At 47.6% G+C, this 14154-nt stretch overlaps 1 protein-coding gene and 1 long non-coding RNA gene across 10 annotated transcripts in view; one reads left to right on the forward strand and one right to left on the reverse strand.

The window, feature by feature from the left end:
• TJP1 (tight junction protein 1) overlaps window positions 1-14154 on the reverse strand; it is a 486079-nt gene that overhangs the window by 116464 nt on the left and 355461 nt on the right. Inside the window, exon 1 of one of the 9 annotated variants that reach the window (XM_073652941.1) lies at window positions 11897-12092. The exons of 7 other annotated variants lie outside the window; for them this stretch is intronic. The gene's annotated coding sequence lies outside the window, so the exon portion shown is untranslated. Of the gene's footprint in view, window positions 1-11813; window positions 12093-14154 lie in introns of those variants that run through there. One more of the 9 variants, XM_073652938.1, reaches the window with a different exon arrangement.
• The window catches only part of LOC141166345 (uncharacterized), a 37268-nt gene continuing 35185 nt past the window's right edge, over window positions 12072-14154 (forward strand). Inside the window, exon 1 of the long non-coding RNA XR_012251283.1 lies at window positions 12072-12158. This is a non-coding gene — a long non-coding RNA (uncharacterized lncRNA). The remainder of the gene's footprint in view (window positions 12159-14154) is intronic.

The raw sequence follows: 14154 nt of genomic DNA on the forward strand, positions 1-14154 counted from the left end.
TTGGCCCTTGGTACCCTCCTTCCAAGTTGGTGCGCTTGTGTCATCTTACACACAGTAGAGTATGTACTGAAATATGGATGTAAAATATAAAAGGTTTAAAGTTCTGAAATACGCCATTATTATAGGGCATGCTGTGATTTTGAAAATGTCGCACGATTATGGAACAACGACCGCATGACAAAATGTGATTGGCGTTTGCATGCCACGTCTAAAGAATGTTTTACTGATCTGCTTAAACTTACACATACGGATGGGAAAAACTCTCGTCTGAAGAAGCCCGTACGCAAGATTGAAAGGTATGTATTCATATAAAGCAGAAACCAGGAAAACACAACACGGCAGAATGTAAATAAAGACCATTCATAGTATGGAGATAATAATACAATTCTGTAATACAGCATTGTTCTTTGCGCCTTTCTAAAACGCACGCTTCCTTTTATTGCATCAGGACCATTAGTGTTTAATTCCAGGAGATGAAAAACTGATGTTAATGTTTCTCTAAACAAGACATTATGTCTAATCAAAGATAATCTATTACTACGATCTGAGAAGTTAGGCTAATACAATGTATTAGAATCATATTGCGAATGAGTTTGCACACGTTTCAATGTCCGCACTAATACAGTGCTAGAGAAAAGATGGGGGAGGACTACCGATATGTCAGTTATATAAATGAGTGATCAATTTCCATCAATAATACAACACTTATATTGATCATTGGCAATGGTCACGATTGTTTGCAAAAGTAAACAATGTAATAATAATTAAATGCAGTAGCTACACAGTATACCATAAACTCCCAAAATGACTACAACTATAAGGGTATGTGCCCATGGTCAGGAGCCGCTGCGTGTTTATGCAGCATCAAACCCGCAGCGTCCAGATGTTACAGCATAGTGGATGGATTTCTAGAAATCCCATATCCACTGTGCGTCTCCGTGCACCTGCGGATCACCAGTGGACACGGATACGTGGAGCATCTTTCAGACCAGCAGAATGTCAACTTCTCTTGCAGATCCGCGAGTGGACTTTTCCCATAGACTAACATCAATGAGGAAAAATAACGTCTCATTATACAGCAATTACACTTGATTTGTATAAATAAAAAACTACCGAAAATGTAACTTTTTTTTTAAACAATCCCTGACAGTGTTATATTCGGAGATGGTCACACCAGAGAAGCTATATAAATAATACTACATTTCTTCAAGCACTATTGGAAGTGCAACACAAGTTTCAGAAGTGACAAGCTGTCTTATCCCCTCAACTTTCTACTTGTTCTAGCAATGAAGGTCACCCCCCACATTCCTGCAGCAGATAAGGTCTTCATGCCAGCAATGACACCAAGCTAAAAACAGCACACATCCATCCAAAAACCATAGAGACCACGGAAACTGATAACTTACTACAAAACTGCAGGTCTGTGGGGCTAACACAAGAGGGAAATAAAAACTAGAAAAAAGAAAATGTGTCCGAATGGAAACAATCCTCCCACTTCTTAGTAATGTAGGAAACAACACAATACTGGACAGTGTAAGTCTATTTGCCTTGTAGCATTCATGGTTCTGCACAGAAGCTGACCAGACAAACATTGTAGAGGACACAGAGCACAAAGGTCCCTTTAGGTGAATTTCTATATGTAGTCTTGAAAAATATATTGTTGTACAGTGTTAGCCAGTAGATCGCAAAATACTAAAATTTGAGTGTCCTCAGTGGTTGACCTGAGTAGTCTGCAAAGCTGCTATTTATTATATTTTCAGTTAGCCATTAAAAGGCTGCAACCCCTGAGGACTCTCAAATTGTTATATTGAGCCCTTCAGTTTTGTATTTAAGTGAATAATACAGAAAAACTGATACCATACCATTCTATACAAAGCCTCTCTCTTGTAAAGTAGTACATTTACCCTATGCCGTTCAGATGTCTTATGCCAGGATGAACTGCTACTTTGGACACTCAGGTTGGTTCTATTTTATTCCCTTAGGGCTCATTTAGACGTTCCTTTTCATGGATACAACTCATACCATTTATATAGTCTATATGGCTGTTCACATGTCCATTTAAGTGGGCCACACAAAATCAAAGAGACATGTCCAATTTTAATCTGAATGGTTGATCGCACTCACCAATGCAAATCTATGGGTCCGTGAAGAAAAAAAAAAGAAACAGATAGGACACGGATAGCATCCGTGTCCTATCTGTTTCTCACAGACTATTTGATTGGTGATTTCTCAAGCTTTCCCTATTTTTTTCTTAAATATGAGAATAACTAATGAAACTGAGTGTAAAATGGACACTGATCAAACTTTGATAAAAATCAGATCCAAAACACTGATGAAATTCGGTATTATTTTTATTTTATTTTTTTTTAGATATGAGAAAACTCACTGACATCTTAATGAGCCGTTATACAGTATACTGTGTGCAATTACTTCTGATTTTTATATGTAAAAACTTGATTTATCTGTATTCCTTTTCTATTCATTTTTATTTCAACTTACAAAAGTCATTACAGAAGAAGTTAACTTTTTAAATTGAGACGCTTCTGTATATTCCATGATTTTTACATAAAAAACAAATGCAAATTAAAACAGTCAGTAGTTCACAGCAACCAGAGCAGGGCTGCCATAGATTACAGGAGGGCCGCAGCAGTGGTGGGCCCCCCACAGTAACCTCTAAATAAACCACAGTCTTACATACTAATACACAACATAAAGGACGCACTTGCTAAAAGTATAACATGGCGACTACTTTAATTATTAGAAGGGGAAAAAAACAGCATTTTGCTTAATGAAATTGGAAGTAGCAGCAGCCTCTAAATCTTACATTTTAATCCCATAAAGCTGAAGGTAGGTAACAAAGACGCAGCAAAAAGGAGATTTTAAGATTACTTGATGAGTATAGGAAATCAAATGTGATTGTTTAATTGAACTTATGTTGCAGCAAATCTCATGTATTGCAAATACTTGCAGTATAAAAAAGGAGTGAACTCTGCAATGCAGTGCCAAGGCTGGGATTACATTTTTTTCTTAGCTTTGTGGTATTTTTGTAGTAACCCAAACATTTTATAATGCATAAAAATCATGTCCAACGCTTCCTTTTTTTATAGGAGTAAAACAAGTGCTTTTCTTAAGCCTCCTCCCCCCAAGAAGAATGCACACACTACTACTACTACTATATGTATGTGAGCATCTATATTAATGTGTGGATATATGAACCTGATGGAGGCTTAATTCTGGCATGCACAATAGCATAGCTCTGCACAAACTGTATTGCTTACATCAATAACATCAAAACACATGAATGCTAAGTACACAGACCTGAGTGCCAGAATAGTACCCAAAGATCCATATTAAGGGCTAGTAGTCACTTCACCATATAGACTTCCATGATGCACTTTATTATACAGAGCCATGGTCCCCAACCAGTGGATTGTTACCTCCAGCTGAGTAGCTCGCAAGAGAAGCCCTCATTTATGGCATATGCCCTGGTTACAATACAACATACACCGTGACAAAAGTGCAGACATATCCTAAAAAAATAAAAACGTCAATTTGGATGGTAGGACTCCAGGGTGTCAAATTTCACACCAACAGATCTGCAAATTTTGCAGTTTTATGATTTCTTTTTAGTACACATTTAATTTATTAAATGTGTCTCTTGGCCAATTTTTAGGGAACCTATCACAAAGAGCTAATCACTTTTTATTATAAAAACTAATAAAAAATATTAAATATCATTGAAAAAAATCAGAACAGAACACATGCATATATATCACTATATACATCAAAGGAGCCACAGTGTCACACGATGTCTACATTGCTCCATTCACCTGCATGTCAACCACTTAGTGTCAGAGGAGTATTGCAGCATTGTACCATTGAAGTGAGAAGGACAACACCACAATACCGGCACAGCGGCTACTAAATACATGTTATCAGGCAGAAGGTGCAACATAAACAGTGAAGAGATTGCAGCTTTTACAACAGCGCTGCAGCCCTCCAAACAACTCATCTGCTGGGGGTGCCAAGAGTCATACTCTGACTGATCCGATATTAATTGCATCATATTAAAGGGATTGTCTTCTATGTTACAACTGTTGAAGCCAATATTGCAAGACCACCAGGAATCGCAGAGCCAACATCACTGTAATGGCGCTGGTCTGGGAGGGGAGTATATGTCCTTTTCTATTTTATATGGGACATTTAAGCAGTTTTGATGGGGCTGTACAGTAGTGATCAAGCCCTTTAAGGACACCCCATCAATATTGTGATGCTTGACAACATCAGTATTAATGCTGCCTCAGACATCCATGCAAATCGGACCATGCATGGACCGCAATGCACAGACTGGACGCAGGTCTCCCGACCCAAGTGTCACAGCTTCATATTGCTCTATAAGGCTCTGACAATCGGGTAGCAGAGCTATGACCAGTCTGTGCATTGTGCTCTGTGCTCTCACTGATTTGCACGGACGCCTGAAGCAGCCTTTACATAACTAATGTCTCTAAAGGGCACCATAGAACTTAAATGATCACTTTGTTAAAATTGGGCCTTTTGATTTTCCTACAACAGATGACGTCGGGGAGAGAAGGATCTGGCCTGTTTGGAGCAGAGAGAGTCTGGCAGTGACTCTCAGAGAAGACACAGGAACGCTTAGCTGAGCATTCCTAAGATCTGGGGATCGGGAGAAATAACCAAATTTGCTGAGAGCCATTTCTCTCGACACCCTCATACACACAGATGCTCAGCTAAAGGCCCCGTCACACATAACGAGATCGCTAGCGAGATCGTTGATGCGTCATGGTTTTCGTGACGCAATAGCGATCTCGCTAGTGATCTCGTTATGTCTGACAGGTAGCAACGATCAGGCCCCTGCTGTGAGATCGCTGATCGTTAAAAAGCCTCCTGGACCATTCCTGGGTCGTTGCGCTCCCGCTGGGCAGTGTGCATCGCTGTATTTGACACCTTATCAACGACCTCGTTAGCGATTCAGAACTGAGACACGTAGGCGTGCATAAATTGGACATTTCTGCGCCCCTCGTCCCCGATTGGTGGTCGCTACTGCGTCCTTGTTTTTTCGGATCCCACCAGCGTTCTCGGGCTGTGACTCCACTTTGAAGAAATCTGACATCTTTAGTGAGGTAGGTATTGTTTGGGGTCTCAAATGAGTTTCCATTTTTAATTCATTTATAGGACATCTACCAATTATCTGCTATCATTGCTTTTCAGGGAGGGAGGGCTTGGCTTCTGTCTGTATATATATGCTTTTGCATTGGCAGATATTTTAGGGGTCTCATGCACACACACCCACGCAGCGCGTTTTCTGACATGCTGTCCTGGCCAACCGCTTCAGAGTTTTTCACACGCCAATTAACATGAAGCTTAAATCAATAGACTCTGTTGTTTTGGCCTGTTGCACGCTTCACAACTTTCTTTGTCGACGTGATGCAATTACGTACTGTCCACCTGGCTTCGTGGACTCTGTGGACCCAGCCAATGGGGAAGTGGAGCTCTGTGAATGGCGTGCAAACGTTCCTGCAATTGCAGGCCTTCAACCAGTGGGACATGGCAGAAACACCCATGATGCGAAGACCTGCCGCGACAACTACTGCCAGTATTTTAACGGTTCTGGTGCTGTTCCTTGGCAGCATCAGAACCTATAGTGGGCAACTACTCATGTTTCTACACCACTGACATTTCTGTACTGATGTGTCTAATAAACTGTGTGTTCTACTATGCAAAAGCTTTGTTTCTCATTCTTTCAGTAGTAGCAGTAGTCACGGCAGTAAGCAGTCCATATATTATATATATATATATATATATATATATATATATATATACACACACACACACATATACATTCGTGTACTCGTATGTAAACAGATTCATCCATGTACTCCTACATATTTTTAAGTACATAAATATATACACACACACGCACACACTCATATACACATACGTATACAGATAACTATATATACACATACATACTCTCAAACATACAGTTATGCATACACATAAATGGCCATTTACATCTGTATATATACATTCATATAAATATATGGACATCCATACATCTGTACAGGAACAATGCACACACCAGTGTTCCCGTCTGACCAGAGACGCAGTAGCGTTCCCGTCTGACCAGAGACGCAGTAGCGTTCCCGTCTGACCAGAGACGCAGTAGCGTTCCCGTCTGACCAGAGACGCAGTAGCGTTCCCGTCTGACCAGAGACGCAGTAGCGTTCCCGTCTGACCAGAGACGCAGTAGCGTTCCCGTCTGACCAGAGACGCAGTAGCGTTCCCGTCTGACCAGAGACGCAGTAGCGTTCCCGTCTGACCAGAGACGCAGTAGCGTTCCCGTCTGACCAGAGACGCAGTAGCGTTCCCGTCTGACCAGAGACGCAGTAGCGTTCCCGTCTGACCAGAGACGCAGTAGCGTTCCCGTCTGACCAGAGACGCAGTAGCGTTCCCGTCTGACCAGAGACGCAGTAGCGTTCCCGTCTGACCAGAGACGCAGTAGCGTTCCCGTCTGACCAGAGACGCAGTAGCGTTCCCGTCTGACCAGAGACGCAGTAGCGATCCCATCTGACCAGAGACGCAGTAGCGATGTTAAACCAAGAACGCCCAATCAGAACGCAGTAGCGTCCACCAATCGGAGATGAGGGGGCGTGGAAAAGTGATTTTATGCACGCCTTTGTGACACAGTACAGTCCCCATCAAGGTGTGGATCGTTGAAATAGCTGCTGTGTGAAAGCATCCCAACGACCGCCGAGATAGTTAGTTAGATCGCTGGGGCGGCCGAAATCGTTGATAAGTTCTGCATGTTTGACAGCTCCCCAGCGATCACGGAACGACTCTCCAGCGATCCCAAAACCGTGACGCACTAACGATCTCGCTAGCGATTTTGTTATGTGTGACGGGGCCTTTAGGGTTCCTGTTTTCTCCTGAAGAGGCACTGCCAGACTCTTCTGGTGGCGGCTTATCTCCGCTCTGAACAATTGGATCAGCTACAAAGATTTAAAAGGCCGATACCATCTTTCTCCAGATATCAACTGTTCAAGGAGAGTCAGGAGGTCCTCCATAGACATCTGATCAGTGATCCCCAACCTTTCCTAGCCTAAGGCCTTGGCCCCACTATCAGTATTTGGTCAGTATTCGATCAGTATTTTTTCTCAGGCGTGGGAGCCAAAACCAGGTGAGGAATAATCAGAGAAAAGGTATAATAGAAACAAGTCACCAATTCTGCATTTATCACCCACTCCTGAGAAAAAATACTGACCAAATACTGATAGTGGGTCCATGGCCTAAGAGCCACACGCCACTCTGACAGAAGGTTGTGAGCCACATCTAGAACCGTCCGGTAACTAACATCCAATTCTCCTACCCTCCTCAAGTAGTGACACACAGAGCCTCTCGCATTACCTGTATAACTACAAACCAAAGCATTCCCCCAGAAATCACAAGACCTAGTGTCGTTCAGCCTTATAGGCAGCATACTTACATCCAGGTGTTCCCACCTTACCACTCCATTCAGTATTCTTGGATCAAACACTCCCACTACAGTATTACATCAGGCGACCCCCTAACTGGCAGTACCATCTTCTTTCCACATCCAGATCTGATCTTCTGTGAGGGCTACTCTCTAAGGCCACCATCTGGAGACCTGCTCTTCATAGCTGTTTGCTAGACCTTGTGCTAATGCACCAAGCTGGCCGACCACTGCAAGCCACACGTGACTCCAGAACCACAGGTTGGAAATCATTGCATTCGACTGTCAGCCAATGCAGCCTGCAGCAAGGTAAATTCAACCAGGAGGTTCTTTTATATTATTTTTTATGCATTATCCACATAAAGGCTAGGACGGTACCATTTGTAAACATACATGGGACAACAAGGCTAGAAAGGTAAACCTCCATTCACAGAGCACAAGTCGGTGGAGCATCAGTTACAGGCTGACAGGTGGAAAGCTATAAGATTACACTACAATGAGCAGCAGCCACAGCTTCTTCAGCACTTGGGAAACACCAAGGTTACTACAAGCGATCGTAGCATGCCCTATTGCTTTTTTACCTGCTCATATTAGCGCCAAACTCTCCTATATGCAATATATTGTTTTCCCTCACATAAATATACTTGACCATAATATTATTAACATAAAGCTACACAGATACAAAATCTCTTATATTCACAGCCACGAAGCAGAATTCTCTGCTGAACTTTTACCAGGAGAAGCGCCTTCTCACATATTGGTAATTTTGACAGCAATTAACAAATATAACACAATGTTTCTATTTTCAGCTTGATCTATGCACTGGGTAATAGAACATCACCATAGCAACCACCGACCAAAAAGAAAACACTTTCTGATTGTTAGACCACTGTGACATCAACACTGTCATCAACTGGTCCTCATCCCTTGTGCAGACTGATATCTAATAACTGATGATACAAATTAATATCGGCTTTAAGGAGAATCTGGAACCAGTTTAAGTGGCCAGTTATTGCTCTTCCTATATTCCTGCTACTCCCAAGAGAACAGTTTGTTTTGGGTTTTTTAATCCGCCATATGATTACAAGGACCTTTTTTTTTTTTTTATTTAGAACAAATTTTTATTATCTTTACAAGAGGGCATGGCACATAAGTTAAATAATCAAAGCAGTATACAGACACGCCCCCAAAGAACTCCGCCCCCTTTGAAAAGACCATAAAGATTAGCACTAAACAAAAAGGTCCCTATTTCTGGAACTGCATGGCAGACTGAAAAACAAAAAAAAAGACAGACTCAGGGAAGCAATGGGCATAAAACATGAACAAAAACAGGCCACTTTAGCCTCTTTCTCACAGAATGTTAGAGTTGGAAGGGACCTCCAGGGTCATAGTGTCCAACCCCCTGATCAATGTAGGATTCACTAAACCATCTCAGACAGATGTCTGTCCAACCTGTGTTTGAAGACTTACATTGGAGGAGAACTCACCACCTCTGGTGGCAGCTGGTTCCACTCATTAATCACCCTCCCTGTCAAAAAATTTTTTTCTAATCTGCATCTTCTTCCTTTCAGTTTCATTCCTTAAATTAGAGCCCAGCACAACTGAGCCAGGCTGCATTAAATTTGTGGCTAATTAAGGGTTTTGTGTCCACGATGCGTCCAGGCCTGTGGCCCAGACACTGCAGAAGAGCCACCAGAAGCTTCCGCTCATCTATGTAAATAAGCGGCGCCATTTTTTTTTTTCCACATGTGGACTTTCCTCATAGAGGTTAGGTCTATGGGGAAAGCCAGCATGCGGACCCGCCGGAAAAATTGCCATGCTGCGGTTTGGAAAGACGCCGCATGTCAGTTTCCGCGGGTGAGCCACAGACGCATAGTGGACATGGGTTTTCTACAAATCCCATCCCCTATGCTGTTTAACATCTGGCCGTTGCGGGTTTGGCGTTGCTTAAGTCCGCAGTGTCAAACCTGCAGCGGCCCCGGATCGTGGGCACACAGCCTAAGGGTGCTAAATCCTGAGGATGACAAGTCCGAACAGCACCTATAGCTGAGTGGTCAATGACTAATAATGGGGTGATTTGGGGGCTCCATCTAAGTCGATAGTAGTTGCATGTGCACTAAAGCAATAACAACCATAAAGGGCTGACAAAGGTTAATATAGCCTTCCTTACTATACCAGGTGCAGTGCACACATAACCATCCATGCACTGGTGGTAATGCAACCATCCAAAACCGGCCTCAAGTCCGCAGTCCACAGACCGACCACGGGTCTCCTGATCCAAACTGAAGGATTTCATAGATGTATAGGAGGCTGTGGAGTTCGGGTCAGGAGATCCATGACCAGTTTGCACTTGGACTGTGAATGTCGGACAGGTAAGCCAGCCTTAGGTTAAGCACACATGAGCACCACCGGGGCCTGTATAACTAAGTGTTGATTGCAGGTTAGAAAATGAAAGCTAAACTTTGGCTACTACAACTGAAAAGTAATTTTGCCTCTGAAACAGTAATAAAATATAAGGCATACGCCCATTTTATTTTCCTAAATACACTTATACATGAGGTTTCTAGTTTTGACCAAGTTAGAATCCCTGGGCATTTCTGTGTACAAGCCTAAATTCCTTAAATGTCATTTCTGTACCCTCACATCATCAGACTTTATCAGCACCACATGACACAGCGGACATTGTATAAAAAAATGGCGTAAAAGGTGTTACCATAGCAACCAAACATGTTTTCCTTCAAGTTAGTGAGGGAGAAAAAAAAAAAAAAAAAGTTGGTATGGACATCATTAACATGGCTCTCTGTGCCCTTACACGAAGCAGAAAGACATGATAGCATTATTATTACTCGTCATATTAACCCTCTGTCGTCGAATGAACCCTGGTTACCACAAACCCATTGTGATCTAAGCCATCAATGACATAAGGACAGTCACATGCCTCAGTGACACATGATAACAGATATAAGAGCGATTTCCAGACTGGTACGTTGGCTGTGCCATGTGCTGCCAGCATAGAGCGGGTGTAGCTCTGTTGCATCTGTGTATCGTCAGCCACATTCCAGCCAGATGAGCACAGCTCGGGCAGAGACTACACCAGACCCTCACTGTCCGCTGACCTAAGCCTCAGAAGCACCACATATCAGTTACAAAATTAGAAATTAAATCCAGAAATGTCACAAGAATAACAACAACAACAACAACAAATGAATCCCAATAATAACAATGTGATGTATAAACACGTTACCCAGCTGTGGGGGGCACCTGTAGCCAGAAGCCCCTTCACTACCACCATGATAGAAGACACCCTGACATCGCTGTGATGAGGGGTCCACACAAATGACCTAACCCCAGCCCTCAGAGAGTGCCACGACCCTCACATGTGGCCCAAGATTCCACCATGGGGTCATCCAGCCAGAAACCACCTTTACTTCTACCTTGTTTACACATCATCTACACCCCATCCGCATGTCAGCCATGTGTAACATCACTGCTCCTGCAGATAGCGGGGCCCCTGTGTGACATCACTGCTCCAGCAGATAGCGGGGGCCCCTGTGTGACATCACTGCTCCTGCAGATAGCGGGGGCCCCTGTGTGACATCACTGCTCCTGCAGATAGCGGGGGCCCCTGTGTGACATCACTGCTCCTGCAGATAGCGGGGGCCCCTGTGTGACATCACTGCTCCTGCAGATAGCGGGGGCCCCTGTGTGACATCACTGCTCCTGCAAATAGCGGGGGCCCCTGTGTGACATCACTGCTCCTATATAGTGGGGGCCCCTGTGTGACATCACTGCTCCTGTATAGTGGGGGCCCCTGTGTGACAAAACTGCTCCTGTATAGTGGGGGCCCCTGTGTGACATCACTGCTCCTGTATAGTGGGGGCCCCTGTGTGACAAAACTGCTCCTGTATAGTGGGGGCCCCTGTGTGACATCACTGCTCCTATACAGTGGGGGCCCCTGTGTGACATCACTGCTCCTGTATAGTGGGGGCTCCTGTGTGACATCACTGCTCCTGTATAGTGGGGGCCCCTGTGTGACATCACTGCTCCTGTATAGTGGGGGCCCCTGGCTCTAGATATCAGATACACACAGAAAACACTATAGTGAGGCAGAGGTGGATGATAACAGAGAACAACAGACCACACCTCTACTGGAAGCATCCCGACCAGTATGGAGGCCGGCAACACAGGGCAGGCCGGCAGCAGGAGGGGCCGGCACCAAGACGTGGCTGTCACCGCGGGTCCTACAACGCCAGGGACAGCTATTAACCCTTGGCACCCAGCCCACTCCACTACAAAGTCCATGGGAAGTTTCTGCGCTTACCTCAGCCGGGAGCAGTATGTCCTCCGTGCCCTGTTACCACTGCGCTGTGTCTAGACACTGGGACCGGGCTGAGAGATGCATACCTCCCCGCGGCCGGCTCCGGTACTGTTCCGCTTGTGACCCGTCCGTATTACCGCCAGTGCTCCGCCACAAGCCGCTCTATGTCCACCTCACCGAGAACCCTGGGAACGGCCGGGAGACGGATGAAGCTGCAGCTCTACCCTTAGTGAACTGCAGCCGCAAACCTCCTCCTCCCGCACAGACCTCCCCTTCTCCTGCACGTGGGACGGATCAGGGCGGGAAACAGGGGCTGAGGGCGCACGTCCCCTCCTACCGGGGAGAAGGGTGAGAGCAGAGGGGCAGAGGTGCCAGTGTACAGGGAGCAGTGTGAGGGGCAGAGGTGCCAGTGTGCAGGGAACGGTGCCGAGGGGCAGAGGTGCCAGTGTGCAGGGAGCAGTGTGAGGGGCAGAGGTGCCACTGTGCAGGGAGAGGCGTGAGGGACCGAGGTGCCAGTGTGCAGGGAGCGGTGCCGAGGGGCAGAGGTGCCAGTGTGCAGGGAGCAGTGTGAGGGGCAGAGGTGCCAGTGTGCAGGGAGCGGTGCCGAGGGGCAGAGGTGCCAGTGTACAGGGAGCAGTGTGAGGGGCAGAGGTGCCAGTGTGCAGGGAGAGGCGTGAGGGACCGAGGGGCAGAGGTGCCAGTGTGCAGGGAGCAGTGTGAGGGGCAGAGGTGCCAGTGTACAGGGAGCGGTGTGAGGGGCAGAGGTGCCACTGTGCAGGGAGAGGCGTGAGGGGCTAAGGTGCCAGTGTGCAGTGAGGGAGCGGTGCCGAGGGGCAGAGGTGCCAGTGTGCAGGGAGCAGTGTGAGGGGCAGAGGTGCCAGTGTACAGGGAGAGGCGTGAGGGGCAGAGGTGCAAGTGTGCAGGAAGAGGCGTGAGGGGCAGAGGTGCCAGTGTGCAGGGAGCTGTGTGAGGGGCAGAGGTGCCAGTGTGCAGGGAGAGGCGTGAGGGGCAGAGGTGCCAGTGTGCAGGGAGCGGCGTGAGGGGCAGAGGTGCCAGTGTGCAGGGAGAGGCATGAGGGGCAGAGGTGCCACTGTGCAGGGAGAGGCGTGAGGGGCTGAGGTGCCAGTGTGCAGGGAGCTGTGTGAGGGGCAGAGGTGCCAGTGTGCAGGGAGCTGTGTGAGGGGCAGAGGTGCCAGTGTGCAGGGAGCGGTGTGAGGGGCAGAGGTGCCAGTGTGCAGGGACCTGTGTGAGGGGCAGAGGTGCCAGTGTGCAGGGAACGGTGTGAGGGGCAGAGGTGCCAGTGTGCAGGGAGAGGCGTGAGGGGCAGATGTGCCAGTGTGCAGGGAGCAGTGTGAGGGGCAGAGGTGCCAGTGTGCAGGGAGCGGTGTGAGGGGCAGAGGTGCCAGTGTGCAGGGAGAGGCGTGAGGGGCAGAGGTGCCAGTGTGCAGGGAGCAGTGTGAGGGGCAGAGGTGCCAGTGTGCAGGGAGAGGGGCAGAGGTGCCAGTGTACAGGGAGCAGTGTGAGGGGCAGAGGTGCCAGTGTGCAGGGAGAGGCGTGAGGGACCGAGGGGCAGAGGTGCCAGTGTACAGGGAGCAGTGTGAGGGGCAGAGGTGCCAGTGTGCAGGGAGAGGCGTGAGGGACCGAGGGGCAGAGGTGCCAGTGTGCAGGGAGCGGTGTGAGGGGCAGAGGTGCCAGTGTACAGGGAGCGGTGTGAGGGGCAGAGGTGCCACTGTGCAGGGAGAGGCGTGAGGGAGCGGTGCCGAGGGGCAGAGGTGCCAGTGTGCAGGGAGCAGTGTGAGGGGCAGAGGTGCCAGTGTACAGGGAGAGGCGTGAGGGGCAGAGGCGCAAGTGTGCAGGGAGAGGCGTGAGGGGCAGAGGTGCCAGTGTGCAGGGAGCGGCGTGAGGGGCAGAGGTGCCAGTGTGCAGGGAGCGGCGTGAGGGGCAGAGGTGCCAGTGTGCAGGGAGAGGCATGAGGGGCAGAGGTGCCACTGTGCAGGGAGAGGCGTGAGGGGCTGAGGTGCCAGTGTGCAGGGAGCTGTGTGAGGGGCAGAGGTGCCAGTGTGCAGGGAGCTGTGTGAGGGGCAGAGGTGCAAGTGTGCAGTGAGGGGCAGAGGTGCCAGTGTGCAGGGAGCGGTGTGAGGGGCAGAGGTGCCAGTGTGCAGGGAACGGTGCCGAGGGGCAGAAGTGCCAGTGTGCAGGGAGCAGTGTGAGGGGCAGAGGTGCCACTGTGCAGGGAGAGGCGTGAGGGGCTGAGGTGCCAGTGTGCAGTGAGGGACCGAGGTGCCAGTGTGCAGGGAGCAGTGTGAGGGGCAGAGGTGCCAGTGTGCAGGGAGCGGTGCCGAGG

The sequence above is a fragment of the Phyllobates terribilis genome, unplaced genomic scaffold (genome assembly GCF_046119375.1).
Source record: "Phyllobates terribilis strain yellow unplaced genomic scaffold, ASM4611937v1 Scaffold_11__3_contigs__length_659146591, whole genome shotgun sequence".
Taxonomy (NCBI): Eukaryota; Metazoa; Chordata; class Amphibia; order Anura; family Dendrobatidae; genus Phyllobates; species Phyllobates terribilis.